Here is a 17,715-nt window from a genome sequence, read left to right on the forward strand (position 1 = left end):
TTACTTTTAAGATATAGTCCTAGTTCAATTGGGATTAAAATATTGCTGCCAAAATGAACTATTTTGCAAGAGGTATTTAAGTAAGGTCATGAGCTTACTCCAACGGGATATGTTCTGTAGGCTTGTACAGCTGTACCATTGTATCGTGAGTTCTAAGGAGTGTTTTGGGGAAGGTCATTTTAAACTGTTTTGTGTTTTTGATGTTCTAGAGGTAACTTTTGTAAGAAAATAAACACTAAGAGGTTTCCTGGGAGAGGGACAGCATCAGTGGCCTATTTCCAGTGAATAGGGGTTCTGAAACTGTAGCAACAGCCATCGTCCAGTGCTGTTTTGTGAGAGATGGTGGAGGGAGATGATGGTGAGTTGAAATAAAGCATGGTGATTCTGGTCATATATGGGTTCAGAGTAGCAAATGCTGACGAACTGGTTTCTTGTCTGTAGGAGCAACCTGTATTTTAAGAAAGGCAATTGTGCACTAATATGCTAGCTACATTTCCTTTTTGGATATTTATGAAAAAACATTTCTGTATTTGGCGTAACAAAGTCCTCTTTGTTCGCAAATTTTGTTCATTATCTTGATAACAAGCATCAACTACTAAGGAACAGGTTGAAAATATTTTCCATTTTTTAATTATGTATTGATTACAGAAAACTTTGAGCTCTTCATTGACAAATATCCCCACCTCCTAGTGTGGTTTGGCCAGAGATATGTTGAGAAACCTGCATGTTGGGTCAAACGGTTTTCATGTTTTGCTTGTAAATGGAAAAAGGAAACTTTTTGTGTTATAACTCAGTGACAGCTCGTGCATCTGTAATTGGAAGCATTAGTTTAAACCTCTGCATCTACAAAACTTGCTTTCATATCTGACAAATCAAAAGCAATTCCTTTGCAGCAAATTCACCAATTAAATTCTTCTTAATGACTTCCTTATAAATTTTTACTGATTCATCTGTTGTACATCCAAATTAGAACTAAACTATGTACAGTTTACATTTATGAAAGACCTCTTTAAAATTTGTCCTATTCATACATACCGTCTATCAAAAAGAGTTCTATAAAGTAAGTTGAAGTCAGTTCAGGTTGCAGTCGAAGAAAACTTTGGAAATTGATAGGATATCCCCACTTCCTAATCGATAGATGCTTCATGTCTAGATACTGTGTCTCGTGAGGTGAAAGTTATATAGAAAGTTTTCCATTCTCAGTAGGGAATAGGGATTGATTGTGGAGGCAGATGTCCCGTCTGGTTCATTCTAATTTTCTTCTTTGGCAACCAGATTTTGTTGATTTTATTAGTGTAGAATTTATTCATTTTATTTTGGCATAATACATTGCTGATGTAAAAGTTGCTGTCATGTCATAATCCTATATTCCTTCTCTGTCAGTAATTAACAAAGTAGAGTTTCTGAGGGTTCATTACGTTAAAGCGGAGATTTGCTTGAAATACCAGGTCAAACTTGTGAAAATAGAGTACTTTGTCAATCCAAAATACAAAAGATAATGCTGTTATTTATCTCTCCACTCTTGCCTTACTCTGTTCCCAAACACCTTAATTAATTTAGTCCTGTTAAAAGGTAACTTGTAAAGAGGAGGGAGACAGTCCATGAGGCTTCATTCAATGGGTTGCATGGTGGTCCTTCAACTTATGCAACCTTTTTATGTGAGCCAGATCAATGTTCTCCTTAAAACCACTGCAAACTGTCTTTGTTGTATGTGGATGTAAGGGAACAACATGACTCAACTTGCCTATCTAGTTAGCTTTTGTTTTTTGCTCCCCACTATGCACCTTACTTGAAAGCCTGCCTATAATGAACTCATGCTCCTCCACTGGTGGTGGGGAAGTAAGTGCTTATAAATTCAAGCCAAGTATAAATATTTTTCCTTCTGTCTCAAATAGAATGACGAAGGTTTTAGGGACATCGACAAAACTTTCTTGCCCTCTGGTACCAGTGTCTTCAATTGTGTAAGGCTTGTTCCTCGAAAATGACTAGTGCTGGTAACTTTATTGGTTTGGGGTTGATTTTAATGTATCGCCCTTGGTCCATAAAAACTATAAGGACTCGTTTGGTAGGCGGTATTAAATAGAATAGTCCATGGATTAAAATTTAGTTCATCTAATATATTGTTTGGTTACTTTATTTTATTTAATCCATGGATTATACACCATATGTGGTCTTATTTTATCCCTAGGAAATGGAGGGATAACTAATCCAAGGTTTGTTAAACCTACCCCTAAGGGGTCGTTTGGTAGTTGGTACAAACATTGATAACGCAGGGATTACTAGGGATTAGTAACACAGGGATTAGTAATGCAGGGATTATTTTTTGTCAAGTGTTTGGTTCATTGTTTCCCACTTAATCTTGTGTTTGATTTAAAACTCTACAAAAAAAATCTTTCCTATTATACCCTTGTGTTATTATGAGATTGTTTATTTCATGTAATTGAGTCAAGGTAGATAACCGCCGGATAATATTATTTTTTTGGTAGGATTTTCTATTTCATTTAACTAGTTAAGTCATATATATATGAGGTATGATGTACCACTAAGGAGATCCTTGATGACATGGTGTATTTCTAATTTTTGTTGGTTAAATATATCTTAAACTTACATAGATTTAAGACTACTTATATTGTTCAATAGCTAAAGCTTATTAAAAAAAATAGTTCAAGTGGTTAGTCAACGAACTATATTGAATAAAAAAAAAGGAGAAAAAAATATTAGTGAAATCATTAAATTACACTAAATGAATTTGGAGAATTAAAAAGAACATTTATAATTATATCAATATAAATAAAAAGAAAATCAAATTACAAAAGAAATTTAGGAAAATGAATAAAGGGATAGTTTTGTAATTTTCCTAAATTTGCAATCTTTATTCATTTTCCTAAATTTCTTTTGTGATTTGATTTTCTTTTTATTTATATTGATATAATTGTAAATGTTCTTTTTAATTCTCCAAATTCGTTTAGTGTAATTTAATGATTTCACTAGTATTTTTTTCTTCTTTTTTTTATTCAATATATTTTGTCGACTAACCACTTGACCTATTTTTTTTAATAAGTTTTAGCTATTGAACAATATAAGTATTCTTAAATCTATGTTAAGTTTAAGATATATTTGACCAACAAAAAATTAGAAATACACCATGCCATCAAGGATCTCCTTAGTGGTACATCATACCTCAAATATATATATATATTTAACTTAACTAGTTAAAAGAAAATCCTACAAAAAATAATAATATTATCCAGCGGTTATCTACCTTGACTCAAGTACATGAAATAAACAATTTCATAATAACACAAGGGTATAATAGGAAAGAAATTTTTTGTAGAGTTTTAAATCAAACACAAGATTAAGTGGGATGCAATGAACCAAACACTTGACAAAAAATAATCCCTGCGTTATCAATGTTTGTACCAAACGACCCCTAACATAGATAGGAAGGAGAAGAATACCAATTCCAAGTGAAGCAATTTGTTTTCCCTGTATCCATCACCTTTCCTAAGATGGTCAAGTTTTTAATCAGTTGGAGGAGCATTTGGCTAAGGGTTATCAATCATTGCTTGAGCAAACACAACTTCTACTGATATTCTGTAAACAAGGATAGAGGTTTCTGGAGAGCTTGCATTCTCCATGCTTTGTATATAAGCCTCATAGAGTCATAGTTATCTGTGTATTATTTAATCCCCCCCCACACCCACTCACACAATCATCCACAGTAGTATAGGTCATACGGCTAGGTACATTAATCATGATAGAGAAAGTGGTGCTACCAAATTGCTTATTGTGCTTGGTGAGGAGAGATTGGATGGGTATCAATGTCTATTTCCAAGCTCATCCTTATACGGATAAAACATGAAAAATATACCCAATAAGAAAGGAGTAGATCCCTTTGCTTATTTGGAATTGAAGTGAGAAGTTAAGTTGCATGGTTTTGTTAATCTATGCCATATATTTATGTTGTCAAATCTTGTTGATTGTTTGGGAACCTTCAAGATTTGATATTTTCCCTTTTATGTAGTATGACCATGATGGGAAATGATTACATCTTTAGGTTGGCCTTTTCCCCTCCAACACTAGGTTAACTCCAATAGATAAGATTCTGATTGTGTTAATGTGACAACCCTTCAATTAGATTTAAGGTTTAGAGCTTGAATAATTTCTCCTCCTCCTCCTACAACTATAAGAATTGAATACATCTTTTAGGTTTGCATTATCCCCTCCAATACTAGGTTAACTCCCATAGACAAGGTTCCGACCATGTTAATATCACTTCCGTTCAATTAGGTTAAGGTTTAGGGCTTGAATAGGTTGAAGTTGGAAATTAAGAAGGGGTTTTGTTTATTTCCCTTCTTTTTCCATTTTTACTTTCTCCTCCTCCTACTATGGTAAGAAATGGTTACATCCTTTAGATTGGCCTTTTCCCTCGAATACTACATTAACTATGGACAAGGTTCTGACAATGTTAATGTCACTGCCCTTCAATTAGGTTAAGGTTTTGACTTTTGAGCTTGAATAATTTGTCCTCCTCCTAATACTACCAATTACTATCGACTTCCCCAACTATTACGAGTTTACGACACTAGGTAATTCCCTTTCTCCTCCTTCGAGGACGACTCTGCCTCCTCCTCCTTCTCCGACCATGCAAGTTTGTGCATAAAAGTTGAATGGATGACAGTCATGAGAGATTAGGGTTCAAATACTAGTAGAGACTAAAGAGTATCAGATTATTTATTTCTAGTTGCCAAAGGTTTGGTGGTAAAGTTATCTGATATCTATTTTGGTGGGGATTTGAATAGTTTTGTGCATAAAAATTGAAGTGGAGTGAAAACTATGGGAGACCAAGATTCAAATTTTAGCAGAGGCAAAAGAGCGTTGGATGATTTATTTCTAGTTGGCTTGGTGGTAGAATTATGTGATATTTGTTCTAGTGGGAGATGTTAGATTAGTTGAATTGTCAAGATGCCCGTGCTGAAAGCTCTTCTACATGACTTGTTCAAGCTTCTAAATTACTTGCTGAAAGGAAGTTTTAAGTGGCAGCCAAATAAGACGTCATAATCATGGATACAACTTGTGTCTAATTTCATGGCTATTATTTTGCATTTCAATACTGTCCTCAGCACAGAGTTTTTTATTCTGATAGGAATTTACTTAAAAATTCAACTAATTTTCTTGTTTTTTTGAATTTCCACATGCAGGTGATCTTGTAATATTCGTTGGATGAAAACAAGAAAGCTGACGTTGCGAGTATTTGTAGCTTGGTCTTTCATTTTGGCATGTTCAAGTGCATCTAATTTGCAATTTCGTAGGATTGATTTCGGTGTTTTTTTCTTTTGTTTACTGTCATTGAACAATTTGTGATTCAGGTGTTATCCTGTATGTGGTATTTGGCATCCTATAATCATGTAGCACCTCAAAGTACAGTTACTTCTTCCTTGGTGTATAGTTTAGACGCCGTGTAACTTAAAACTCATATTTTCAGTGCTTCTGCTTTTCATTTATCCTAATGGGATCTTTGAAATGTTGATTCAAAATGATCTTCTTGTGTTTACTCATGTTAACTTTGCAACGTTTTATTTGCGACAAAATAGAACGCAAATATGATGGATGTTTGTCACTTTTTCCTGGGGTGAATTTTCGAAGAAAACAATTTGTTAAATTACTGTTTACATATATTATTGCGAACTTCACATTTAGTTTGGTTAGGGGTTCCCACGACATATTACGAATTATTAATACACTAGGTAATTTATTTGTGCATCATCAAGTGGTCATAAGTGACTCCATTAAGCTTTATGAAAGATTCTTAACTAATATCCGAATTATAGAAATAACTAAGGTTTTTGTAATATTGTTGAATATAAACGTAGATATTTGACATTGTCATATATCTCAAGAATTTACATGGAATGATGACAAATATTGTACTTTTTGATTGATCGTTTCTTCTAACACGTGTGTGTTTTTATGCCAACATTTTTCCTTGATGTAATTTTCTCAATATTGCATGATCTATTATAAAATAATTAAACATAATTTTTTTTCTATTTTTGTGTACACAAAGTATCAATGGCGTACGTAAAAATTTTCACAAGCAGTATCACCTTATATATTGTTCATTGATCAACATCCTTACATGTTGATTATGTCCAAATACTAATACTGCCTTTACACCATAAGCACATCAAAATAAACTATGAAACGACTATTTAGAATTAAAAAAACAGAGAAAAACTAATAAATTTAAACTAAAGAACTGTTTCTTCCTCTTTTCTTCGTATTCTCAAAGCTCCAAATCTTCTGTCTTTTTACTTACTAACTAGGACGATATTGTTGGTGAAGCCGCTTTCATCATATCCCGAAAAGAGAATAATAATTCATCAACACGCATTTTAGCATGTAACAATATATAAACGACATGATTAAAGAAAGAACAGTTTCTTACCGTAAATGAGGTGACATAATGCACAACCAGGATTCTCAACATATTCTTGATAAAATTCTGAATAAGCATCGAAATTTGAACTACATATGAAATTTTAGAAGTTGTTACAAAAGTAATCCCAGTAGAAATAATATGCATTATGTAAAGTGAAATTACCTTGTTCCCTTTCTCTTAACTTTTATACTTCTCGTTTGCCTTTTTTGCTTTTGAGAAGAAACTTTTTTGATTTTTGGAGAAGAAATTGTTTTGGTCTTCTAAGTAACTGCTAGAGAACCTCTCATCCTCAAAGATCTCGGACGCCCTTTATTTGTTGCTACCGGAGGGTCAAGTAAAGTAACATCTTGACTTTGTTCACATGAGTTTATTTCCTAATCTTTCTCACTAACTTGACCACCTGATACACAATCTTCCTCAGATTCATAAGGAAGTTCATCAAGTTCTCCACATAATTGCAATAATCTTTGATGCGTAAATTGATAATGTTTTTCAGACTTTGTAGCTCGTTCTAATAGCCCAATAGAATGCATCATAATGTTATTAAACCACAAAGTAGAAGGTTTCAAAGTTTGTATTACATTTGGAGGGTCATTATGTCATTCCCCGAGCCTACACCCTGGGCAGGACTGTCAGTCGAAGACCATTGCTGGCCCCAAGTGAACCCTTGGCCTGGCTTACTTAACTCAGCGGAAGATAATATTCATATCTATAATGATAAATGAACTTAACTGAACTGAATAATAAAATAACTGAGAATGTTTTAAAGATTAAACATTCAACTTGGCCAAAAGTGACAACCCAAGTCCTAACAATAAGAAATGGAAATGAAAAGACTCAGAAGACTAACATCTGACTATCTATGAAACCTCTAAAACAACTGAGATGGATGTTGGGACAACCCCCACAAACATCCTAATGAACTAACTAGAAAGCAATAAAAAAGAGTCCTCTAGAATGCAAAGAGGCTCACCAACAGACTCTGAACTGCTCACTGGATCAACGATGCGCCGGATGCCGATCCTAATTACCTGTGTCTGCATCATAATAAGATGCAGGTCAACTGGTATCAGTACATTGAATGTACGAGTATGTGAGTTGGAATGCTAACAAACATAAGCTTGAAAAGGGAATCTAAAAGAAACACGTACCTTGGCTTTTCTCAACTCATGAATACTTACTGAACTCATGTCAATATAAAGCAATTTAAAACAAGTGCAATATAAAGAAAAGTTATTTAAAAACATGACGTCAACTCTGTGTATATACAAGGATACCATAACCCTGAAATGTATGTAAAAATACAATAAACTGATGTATATAAAAATACAATAACTTATGTGGGAGTTTCTCTAACTGACAACCATCACATAAGAGCTATAGTGATGATATAACGATCTATCTCACGCTGCCAGCGCATCCTATACCCGGCCAAAGGTATAGAACCTAAACTACTAAGTGGATCCACTAGTCTATTGTGAAAAGGGTTCATCTAAAAAGTATGACCCTTTTCTACCCATGGTGGCTACATGATTTTATGGAGACGTGAGTTATCTGAACTCATGCTCGCCGCCAATTCGGTGCTCAATACTACTTCCAAAATATACTAGCTCTTATGTTTAAAAGCATACTTCTTCTGTGATTTGAGATTAGTGCTCAAAAACTTAGCTCAAAGGCTATCTTGGAAACCAAAGTTTCCCCTCTTGCTTCATTTAGAAAGCGACTACTTTTTCTGAAAGCTGGCCCGAAGGCTCTTTGGAAATCTCAGTTTCCGATCTTATTTAAATGTGAAAACATTTAAAATCTCTTTGGGAATACTTAGTCCCCATATAATTTTGAAGAAATGAACTTCAATCTATACTATTTACTCTTTACTCAACTTGAACTTTAAGTCTTAAAACATGGTTAAAAGCATTTGCAAAGATTTCTTGAAAAGACTCTGAAAACTTCCTAGACTTGGCTCTTGACTTTCCTTGAATTTGAATTTATGGATTCAAGGTTATGATTCATGTTTATGGATGATTTCTAGGTGTTTAGAAGTCATTTAGAGTAGTTAGAATCAATGGAAAGTGTTAGGACACTTTAGAATAACTTAAATAGGCTAAACGATGAAAAACTAGTGAAAAACACTGATCCGGGCGCGTCTTGGGGCTTGTTTTGGGCGCACTGCAGGCGCGCCACCCCAGCCTCCTGGCGCTATGGGGGCACGACACGCCTGGCCCTCCCCAAGTGCGTCTGATGAGTTTTTCAACTCATTTTTTTTAACCTAAATCGTTTTAAATCGATTTCTTTTCTCAATACTTTCTTAGATTCAGATACCCACTGCATGTACACTAGAATTTAATTTGAAACAACTCTTAACAATTGCTAAAACGTCTCAAGAAAACCCATCAATCACATGTAAGTTCAAGAATGAAAACAATTCAAGAACACAACTCAAGAATCATCAAATTCTAACTCTTTTAGAATGAAAATCGTTGAATTAAATATGCTTGGCGCGTGGGTGAACTAACCCAATGCTATGTGATCTCGCATACCTTGTAGGGATCACCCCCGATGAAATCCACAAGCTAAACTTTGACGATCTTGGCAAATCTTGCTTTTCCTCTTCTCTTTTCTCTTGCGCTCTTTCTCCAAAAGCCCTAACTCAATTTCTCAAAAGTCAAAACTGAACTAACTCAATTTTGACCCCAAATATTTTATTAAAAACGGAATTAATTAATTGGGTAAGGAAAAGACCAAACTATCCTTCAAAATCCGGATTGGGCATTTCCTTATTCGAATAACCCAACTTCCAAAGGACATAACTCACTCATACGAACTCGGAATCGCGTAAACTTAGTGGCGTTGGAAAGATCATCCCAATAGCTTTCCTACCATATTTGGAGCTACACCTAACTCATCATGATCTAGGAGTTATGGTCATTTGAAGTTGACCAAAAACTCACTTTAACTTAAATTTTTCCAGATTTCCTTACACTTTAAAAAAAATAACTATTTCCAGATTTTAAACTTCCTTCTAGTTCTTTCTAGTTGCGAGATATTACACATTAGCTTTTCTTTGGTTGCGTTTCTTGTCCATCGATCTAATAAATAATACATCGAAAGCAAGTGAATCTTCTTTTTATAAATACCATTAGTACATATCTACATAGAATTCCCATGAACTCGTACATGTGACATGAGCAAACAACTCTTTTCAATGCAAGATCCAGACTAACTATATATGCCGACCTTTGTCTTTTAAGCTGATGGACTTTATAGATGTTTGCTCCATCCTTAACCTCAATCTTTTCAGCGATAATTTTTTGAGATTGAATTAGTTCTTCTTGAAAAATCTGAAACATTTTCTTGTATATTCCTTCACTGCTTCATCTTTCATAGGATACAAAGTTTTCAAGATAGGTCGAGAATGTTTTGTCTTGTAATCCTTCTCCCTTACTTTATCATAACTAGCGTCAATAACCTTATCATATTGCACCACAAATACACTCATTAGAGTACTAGAATTCAAATAATCTTTGGGAAAAAGGTCAAATATACCCCGAACTTTCAAAAATGGTATGTATATACCCTTCGCTATACTTTTGGGTTATATATGTTAAATTAGGTCTTAGGCCTAACTCACACCCCAAAAGCTAGCTCAAAGGGAGGAGGATTGCCCAAGTCTTATAAGGAGTCCACCCATCTCATTAACCACCGATGTGAGACTTTTGTCATTCTTTAACACTCCACCTCACGCCCAGTGCTTAGCATCTGGTGCATGGGCAATTTTGATTTTGGGGGTCCCAACATCGGGTGAGACGGGCCCTGCTCTGATACCATGTTAAATTAGGTCTTAGGCCTAACTCACACCCCAAAAGCTAGCTCAAAGGGAGGAGGATTGCCCAAGCTTTATAAGGAGTCCACCCATCTCATTAACCACCGATGTGGGACTTTTGTCATTCTTTAACACCCCACCTCACGCCCAGTGCTTAGCATCATATATACCCTTATCGTCATACTTTCGGCTCATATATATCCTTTATGCAAATGGAAAGACACGTGACACCATCTCAAAATTTAGCCAATTTTTATTTTATTTTAAATTTAAATTTAAGAACTCCACCCAATTATCCATTTATTTTACCCACCCAGATTAGAAAAGCTCTAATCCAATCCTCACATTGTCATTGTTCGGATTAGAGAATTATCATTCTCTTAAAGAAAAAATTAATGCTAGAAACTTTAAGCTAATTTCAGTTCACTTCACAAATCAACTTACATTGGGTATCATGTTGTTCATAGATAGGTTACATTTCAGAGAATGACAAGATCTGTTCTAAGTTTTGTTATTTTCCTTTTCATTGACAATACTACCTTCAATATCATTGCAGCATACTGTAAACTTTTGGAAAAAATAATTTGTAAAATTGATGATTAAATAAGTGAGAATACCATATAAGATAGACTTTTTTTAATTGTTTGTTGTCCTCAAAATTGGATTTTTTTTAATCAACTGGCCAAGTCTGTTTAACAACTGCATGAACAATTTGAAATTAGTTGATTTTGGCTCGCTCAGTATTTTCGCAGCGACTAGCTGATGAGTAGAGTGGTAGGGACGCCGTTTTACGTGGTGCCGGAGGTTTTAGGCGGAAGAAATTGCAATAAGAAGGTAGAAAATGTCAGCCGAAATCCCTCCATTTTATGGTGACTCAGCACGGAGAAGATTTTCGAGGTTGTTCTTAGGGCGAACCTTAGGTTTCCGATGAGGATTTTTCATTTTGCGTTGCTACTGACGGCGGCTAAGGATTTTCTTTGGATGCTCTGTAAAGATGCTTCTAGATTGGATTAGGGTTTTTCTAATATGGGTGGGTAAACTATAAATGGATAGTTGGGTGGGTATTTTAATTTTGAGTTAAAAAAAATCAAGAAAATTTTGAGATGGCGCCACGTGTTTTTCCGTTTGCATAAAGGATATATATGAGCTGAAAGTATGACGATAAGGATATATATAACCCAAAAGTATAACGGAGGGTATATACATATAATTTTCGAAAGTTCGGAGGTATATTTGACCTAGTTGTGTGTGTCGTACGGGGAACCGAGTTCGCAGGTCTCGCGAAGCCGGTCAACGGTAGCCTAAGAGCAAGTCAAAACTACGAGAAGGGCGCGAGAAGTTTTGTGAAGGTAGAGAGAAATTTTCAAATCAGACTTCAAGTTGGCGCAAACCATTCATCCCTGCTGTCTAGCTCTCTCATAGTTTCCCAATAATCTTTAGAAAATTTGTTCATACTCTCACTTTTTTGACTTGTCGACAGCTTGCATAAAAAGTGGTACGCTCATACGCCGGTATTCATTTTTCACGAATTGCATATATCCTCTGCAACCTACTATTTTCTTCTAAATTATACATTTTCATTATCTCGATCCACACCATTTCAAACTCCTCAAGAGTGGTTGTACCATGAATACTCCAACTAAACTTGTTACTAAAACCGTTATACCGATGGTACACATGACTTAGATATTATAGAATCTTCTTTGTTATGTGTCATATACAAAAGTGATGTTTACTGTTAGGAAATATTGTTGCAATTGCATTTATTATGGAAGAATCTTGATATGTTATGATTGTATGAGGTGCCACTCCAAACATTGCCTCTTTCAAGTACGAAGTAACCACTCGAAAGTGTCTTGAGTTTCATTCCAAAGTAGAGCACAATCAAACAAAATAGATTGATGATGGTTGTTAACTCTAGTAAATGGAATAAAAGGCATCTTATATTTATCTAGCATCAACCCAAAAATAATTAGCTAAATGACCATTTACATCCATCTGTATTGCATAAAAGAAACCTGGATTTTCGGATTGACGTCTTTGAAAATATTGTAGCATTAATTGTGCATCTCCTTTTTCGAGATCTTTTTGTCTTCTCGTTTGTAAATAATTCTAAATATCTTGACCTGTTAAATTCAGTCAATCAACACCCCCAATTTGATTTATCAATACTGACGTTATTTTACTTGGATGGACTCCTGAGTTATCAAGCAATAATCAAGAAGATCTTTTTGGGCCTCAATTTTTTTTCTTCTTGACCGCAAAAACTTTTGACTATTTGGAGATGCAAAAGTTCATGATTGTGCTCAGCAACAAGCCTACAAACAATCCATTTATCTTCTCCTTTCTTCGACATATATAACAATGTTTTGCATCTTTCTCTAGTTTCATCTTGTGGTCTATTGTTTTCTAAATTTTTCTTTGAACGAAATCCTTGCTTTGAACAAACAAACTCTTGACCAATTATTGATTTATCTTTTCTTGATTTAGTCATACGACCACGACGCACACTAAAACCATTACGATGAGCATAAGCAAGATAAAACTTAAATGAATCATCAAGAGACTGAAACTCGTTGCTGCTGTATGGATCTTTTGAATTTTCCACACCTATATTAGAAGCAGTTTGTCCAATTCCATCCATGTCACTTTCTTCCAATAGAGCTTCAGCTCCTATATTTTGCTCATCTATATTTGATTTTTTCATTAATCCTGCAAAATATAAAAGTTAGATAGCTTACACTAATGAATCTGCTCATATATCTATTCAACACTTTAATTATGAAACATATTCAATATTAGTGAAAGTTCAATTAATAAATTCCTTCCAACATTCTAAAGAGCATACCAAAAGTATTGGGGACAATATGAAGACACTTTTAAGATACAATATTCACCTCTCATGAGACTATATTCACTTATATTTAATACATTGAAATTCTTTTGCTCATGAAGATATGTTCAAAAATCAAAAGAGGCTTTTTTATGCCTGTAAACGAGAAATAATGTGAAATTTGTTCTAATTATATAAAGACATACCACTAAGTAGAAGAAGCTTGTCAAGTTTCAAAATCGCCTTATGCTCTAAAAATTATTTCTTAGCAAATTCAGAAGTTTTGATGCTTTGAAGAATTTCATAAACTTGATCCTAGGGAAAACCTACTGTAAACCTCATTAGTGTAATTAAGTTTGGAAAGAAAATAATTTAGTTATGGAAATAAATTTGATTAGAATCCAAGTAGGACGCTCAACTCGTTGATATTCTTTTTTATTATTATTTATATAATTATTGTTATTTTATTAAAATAAGTTACTATGGTTAAATCTCATTAAAAATACCTGATGGTGTAGATTTTTCATACATCGACGGTGCACAAAACTTAAACTCAATAGATATTTGTATAAGAAACATATACTAACAGTTATTAAGGTCTATATACACTCTACTCTCTCTAGACCTCACTTTGTGAAATTTCACCGGATATGTTGTTGCGTTGATGCTGTTGTATTTTGAATTTAAAAAAAAAAAGACATAATCAACTGTAAAAGAGACTTCATCGAAAAATCTTAATAGTTTAGTTGATTGACTATCTAAATTTTCACCTTATTGGTGAGAATTCGATTCCCACTTTGTAATCCCCTTCTCATTCTCCCTTCCCCAAGTAAGAAAAGCAAGAGATTTCATCTTTATATATAAATATATATATATATATATATATATATATATATATATATATATATATATTATAATGTTTATTGTTCTCTAATTCCTGTGAAGGTATTTGAGTTTATACATAATTTTTTTTTAAAAAGAATAAAGATTTTTAAAATTTGTGATCTAAAATAAATTATAGAAATTTTGTCGCAATAAATTATCTTATTAAGATTGAAACAAGAAGTTTAAAATCAATTTCTTATAAGATGTTATTCGTTTATGATACCGACTAAATTTTTAAAAAAAAATTACTTAATACAGATGAAAAGAACATAAAATTTGAATTAGTATTCGAGTAACTTTTATCACATATTAAAAAAGCAATATAAAATTTACTATCTTTTATTCATATTTTTAGAACACATAAAATAATGTTCCCCCTTCAGCCGGCTCTGTTGCCTTTGTTGAGGTATTGACAATAGAGGTGAAGAAATGGGGAGCATGATAAGTCCATTGTTGAGAATAGATTTGGTTAGTTCTGCTCAATTCATTCACAGAGAGTTACTCATTGGATTTGCTCGTAGAATTCTTGATTTTGAAAATCTTCCTATGGATTGTCTTCAAAGTAAAATGTTCTAAATGTATTCAATTTTCCTCTTTCTATTACTAACACTTGCCTAATGTTTTAAAGGTATTCCATTTTCCTCTTCGTGTTACTAACACTTGAAGATTAATAGTAGTTCGTTTGTTTGTTTGTTGTGTTGCTTTGTCTTTTTCAGTTACGTCAATTGTATTTGGATTCTTTTTGTAATAAAAATTCGATACTATCCAGATATAAAGGATGAACAGAAATTTATCAAAATTATTAAAATGATTAAGATGAGGCACAATCATGTCATTGATATGATAACTTTGGGAGTTGTCAAACAATTCAGCGAAGAGCTGCCTCAATTCGATTATGAGGATATTAAAGAAGTAGATTAATTTCTTGATCAATTTATATGTCTTAGGATCGAGATTAGAACACCTGTCGGTTAGTTGCATACCATTACAATCTTTATCTTATATAAGTCCTTCCATTTAACATTATTGTTTAACTTTTACTAACCGCTGCTTAATTTTTGTTAATCGCATGGCAACAGGTGATCTTACATTATCGTCTACTTTCCAATTATGTGGGTGAGATACATACGAAAATGGTAGAACTTATCTGTCAGAAGGCTCAGATAATTAACAGTCCAAATGCCCAGGGAATTTGCGCACCTGAAGTAAAATTTACGGAGATCTAATTTTACATTTTCGTATGCGTTTAAGAGAACTTTTTTCATTTACTATCTAACTCTTTTTATATATAATGCATATGTACTATATTGTTTTCTTACTTTTTTTTTCTGACCTACTGTCTTGTTTCTTTGCTTTATTTTTCTATTTTTCGTTTAAGAGATTGGGAGAGGGAAGAGAGAAGCGAGCGAGAGAGGGCATAGAGTGGAGAAAGTCGAATTGTATATGTATATCTGTCAAATAATTGTATATATGTACCTAATATACATATGTATTTCTGGCGAGCGATATTGAGAGAGGGAGGAGAGAGGCGAGCGAGATTGAGAGAGAGAGGAGAGAGGCGAACTGTATATGTATATCTGTCAGATTGTATATATATAACTGATATACATATGTATTTGTATATCTGGCTAGAGAGATTGGGAGAGGGAGGAGAGAGGCGAGCGAGATTGGGAGAGAGAGGAGAGAGACGAGCGAGAAAGGTCAGAGAGTGGAGAGAGGTTAATTGTATTTGTATATATGTCATATAATTCTGTATATATATGTGTATAATTTGTATTCGTATATCTATAAAAGAGGACAAGTGACGTAATTAAAGCTAAAATTAAGCTGCAAACCGTAATTAATTCATACTATAGCTATATTATCTAACTAATTAGTATATGTTTGCTTTTCCGCCTAATTTTCCCATAATTTTATTATTACTAAAAAATTGGGCTTTCACAAAACAGTACCTGATTTACCACTGGACCAAAGGCTATCATTTGTTTAAGGGTAAATCACATAAATATGCTACATTAAGAAAATATTTACTATCTATGGCAATATAATTTTTCTAACTAAATATAACAATTTTTTTGAATTAAAAAAATTGTACAGTTTATGTTCGCCTCTTTCTCTGCCTTTTTTCTCTTCCTCCTCTTTTCTTCTTTTTATTCTTCTTCTTCTCGTCTTTTTCTTTGCCATTCTTTCTCTTCCTCCTTTCTTCTTCTTTTTATTCTTCTTTTTCTTTGAATTTTTCATTTAAAGAAATATCTTCAAATAAGTTTTTACCTATATTTCACGATTTTTACCCAAAAACACGACGAGAAGAGGAACAAAAATATCAAAAATTTGTACAAAATCATGTTTTCAAGCAAAAATTTCAAATCTCTAAAATTACAGCAACAAGAATTCATCATTGATGGTCATTATAAAGCTTCAAATTTTGAATTAATTATTTGAATTTTACGAATTAGTAATTAATTTGGATAGATTGTTCCTACAAATAATTGAAAATGACATTTGGAGTTTATAACTCAATTTCAAGAAAACTTTGGTTTATCATTGATTTTAGGAGAAATATTAGATTGAAGCTCGAAAAGGTAAAGTTTATAAAACTGTATCGCAATTGTATTAAAGTTGTATTAGATATGTTTCATAATTGTATTAAAATTGTATTAAAATCATGAACAATACATTTATAATACATATTGCAAACTTCACACCCTTTTTAGTGATATCAACCAAAATAGTTATGTAACACACTTGTAATACATTTATAATATAATATAGGCACGATACATTTGTAATTCATATTGCAAACATCACTTTTTTTTTCTTAGTGATACAAATCAAAATAATTTGTAAGATATATAGAATACATGTTTTATTCATAAATAATACATTTATCAGTAATACATATTGCACACTTCACTTCTTTCTTAGTGATACCAACAAGAATAATTTAGGTAACACACTAATAATACACTTATAAGACATGCACAATACATTTTTAATACATATTGTTACCGTCACTCATTTTCTTAGTGATCAAAATAATTTATAAGACACATATAATATAAGTTTTATTCATGAGAAATACATTTATAATACATATATATTGCAACCATCACTCATTTTCTTAGTGATACAAATCAAAATAATTTATAAGACACATATAATATAAATTTTATTCGTGAACAATACATTTTTAATACATATTGCAAACTTTACTCTATTCTTAGTGATACCAACCAAATGATTTAGGTAACACACTTATTATACATTTATAATACGTGCACACTATATTTTTAATACATATTGCAAACATCACTCATGTTCTTAATGATACAAACCAAAATAATTTATAAGAAACATAAAATACATGTTTTATTCATGAATAACACAAGTTTAATTCAGTTTATAGATTATTGTCTTGTCTTTTGTTAGTTACGTTTTTCATTTATTCTTAATTCTCGCTTCTACAACTTTAATATTGTGTAATACACTTTTAATGCAAATTTAATTCATTTTGAAGTTTATTATATGTTACTATTAGATTACTTGTTTAATTCATTATTGATATAAGTTTAATTCACTGTATATATCATTGACTAGTCTTTCATTAGTTACTTTTTATATTCATGCTTAATTCTCTCTTCTAATTCAACTTTAATATTTGTGTAATACACTTTTAAATACAAGTTAATTCATTTTGCAGTTTATTGGTTGATTTGTTAGGATTGAATTACTTGT

At 32.7% G+C, this 17,715-nt stretch overlaps 1 pseudogene; it reads right to left on the bottom strand.

The window, feature by feature from the left end:
* Positions 1 to 272: 272 nt before the first annotated feature.
* Positions 273 to 13,626, bottom strand: LOC125828273 (protein FAR1-RELATED SEQUENCE 1-like; annotated as a pseudogene).
* Positions 13,627 to 17,715: the final 4,089 nt, after the last annotated feature.

This window comes from Solanum verrucosum, unplaced genomic scaffold (assembly GCF_900185275.1).
Source record: "Solanum verrucosum unplaced genomic scaffold, falcon-dt-bn FXZP01000047.1, whole genome shotgun sequence".
NCBI classification, from domain to species: Eukaryota; Viridiplantae; Streptophyta; class Magnoliopsida; order Solanales; family Solanaceae; genus Solanum; species Solanum verrucosum.